At 40.8% G+C, this 2,493-nt stretch overlaps 1 long non-coding RNA gene across 1 annotated transcript in view; it reads left to right on the plus strand.

The window, feature by feature from the left end:
* The first annotated feature begins 1,140 nt into the window (after positions 1 to 1,140).
* The window catches only part of LOC138150803 (uncharacterized), a 28,579-nt gene continuing 27,226 nt past the window's right edge, over positions 1,141 to 2,493 (plus strand). The window contains exon 1 of the long non-coding RNA XR_011165656.1: positions 1,141 to 1,389. This is a non-coding gene — a long non-coding RNA (uncharacterized lncRNA). The remainder of the gene's footprint in view (positions 1,390 to 2,493) is intronic.

Here is a 2,493-nt window from a genome sequence, read left to right on the forward strand (position 1 = left end):
AATAACCTTTGTAGCCTTCTTCCACATTATCTCCAACTTGTCGATGTTCTTCTTAGACTGTGGCTTCCAGAACTGTACACAATATTCCCAATAACATGTGATGAGTGCAGAGTATAAAGGAACTGTCTATCACCTCCTTGGTCCTGAAAGTTATACCTCTTTTAATGAACTCCAGGATTTCACCAGCTTTTTTGGTCACCATAACATATTGCTGACACAGAGTGAGCTTGCTCCCCTATCTTTGTAAAACTATTGTCTAACCATGCCTCCCTCATCCTATTTGTAAAGTTTTTTTTAAACCAAATATAAGACTTTACATTTATCTTTATTGAATTTCATCTTTTAAAATTCATCCCCAAACTCTGGACCGTCATGATCCTTTGGGACCCTCACTCTGGCATCCAGGCTGTTAGTTTACCTTCCTGACTTTGTGTTATGTGGAAATTTGATGAATATACCATCACTGTCATTAACCAGGTCATTGTTTAAAATGGTAAGCAGCCCAGATCCCGAGGCATTCCACTGGAGACCAATTTGATAATCAATCATTAATAACTGTTCTTAGAATCCAGCCATTCGAGTGATTTCAAATTCATTTTTGGAAATTTTATTATCTTCTAATCCCTATCTTTTTATCTTCTCTGCAAGACTAGCATGAGGTTCTTTATCAGTTTTTTTTTTTATAAAGTCTACCTAAACTATAACCACAGCCTTCTTCTGGTCTATTCATTTAGAAAGCCTGACAAAAAAGGAAACAGAATTTTTCTGGCCTCGCCTGTTCCTGATGGAACCATACTGGCTCTTTGTAACCCCTACTTCAATTTTTAGATGTTCATTAACCATGTATTTAATTATCCTTTCTTTATTTTCCATAGGAATTGAAGTCAAACCCACTGGCCTATAATTATTTACTCTTACTAATTACTAATCTCTCCCCCTGCCCCACCTTTTTTTTTTTTAATTGGGAATTTGTCCTGCTCCAATCTTCAGCTCATGTTTGTATAGGACATGAAGTTTTTACTAAACCCTTTCTTCACAGCATCCTCTGAGCAAATAGTATGTAGATACAATCTCAGTTTCATAGATATACAGAAGGGAAGTGATTGAACAATGTGACAGAGTGAATTAGTCAGAGCTGGGATTCAATTCCAGTTCTTTGGACTCAAAACTTGGGGCTCTTTGTCTCTTACACTACTGTAGGGTGCTCTTAAAAAAAACCACCTACCAGGTAGGTGGTGCCAGGATTATTTGCTTCATTTTATGTTGAGGAGTTGAGTCTTGGAGAAGGGATGTGGTGCATTCCAAGTCCAACGTTCAGAGGAAGGACCCTGCACTAGGAGTCGTTGGAATCCCTGCTCTATAATGTCCCTTCTAGCTGCAAGACCCTAGGTGAGTCACTTCTCTTTTATGAATCTTAACTTCCTCATCTGTTTCATAAGGAGGTTGGGCTGTATGGTTTTGAAATAGTCTCTTCCAAGCCCCAATTCTATGAAACCAACAAATCCTTTCCTTGAAGGTTGGCTTATTCTGGCAGATCCCCTTGCAGCCCACAGTGTTATATTGTGAGGACCCCTCTTAAACCTGAGGTCACCCACCTACTGAGAGCCAATGAAAACATCAATTGAGGGTTGTTGTCAAAGTAGTTGTCTGGATCATAGGGGTGCTGAGCCCCTACCCCCATGATGTGGAAGGGATAACTATGTACACTGCCCTGTCACCCCAAAGTATGGATTTGAAGTGGGGGGGCCTGAAGAGGTCATCTAGTACAACTGCTCCATTTTACAAAAGAGAAAATTGAAGTCCAGAGAAGGAAAGGAAAGAAGGAAGGAAACAAGCATTTATGAAATGCCCACTCAATGCCTTACAGATAGTTCTCATTTGGTCCTCCCAGCTATCCTGGAAGGCAGATGATATTATTATCCCCATTTCACAGGTGAGGGACCTGAGGCATATAGGGCAGTTAATGACTTGCCCAGGGTCAGACAGCTGGTGTCTGGAGATTAAATCTGAACTCAAATTTTCTTGACTCCAGGCCCAGCATTCTATCCACTGTATGACTTTGCTTCTGCTAAAGGGGGACCAACCTGTCATCATCCAGGGAGTCAGTGACAGAGATGGGATTGGAACCCACGTCTCCTGATCCTGAGATCAGATGTTTTTCTAATATAGAAACAGAGAACACCTGAAACTGAGAATGAAGCCAGGAAAAATCATTTATATAGCACCTACTACATATCACACACCGTGATAAGTGCTTAAAAAAATTTTTTTGGAGGGGAAAAGGCAAGGCAATTGGAGTTAAGTGACTTGCCCAAGGTCACACAACTACCGTGTTTCCCCGATAATAAGACCTATTCCAAAAATAAGCCCTCCCCTTACTGTGTAAGATTCCTCTAAAATAAGCCCTCCCCTGAAAATAAGCCCTATTGAGATTGCTACTGTAGTGAAGGTGATCCCCTGCGCTACATGCTACATTACGGTACCCTCTGTATG

This window comes from Petaurus breviceps, unplaced genomic scaffold (genome assembly GCF_028583685.1).
Source record: "Petaurus breviceps papuanus isolate PSGF00001 unplaced genomic scaffold, PetGlider_PUasm1.0 140, whole genome shotgun sequence".
Classification (NCBI taxonomy): Eukaryota; Metazoa; Chordata; class Mammalia; order Diprotodontia; family Petauridae; genus Petaurus; species Petaurus breviceps.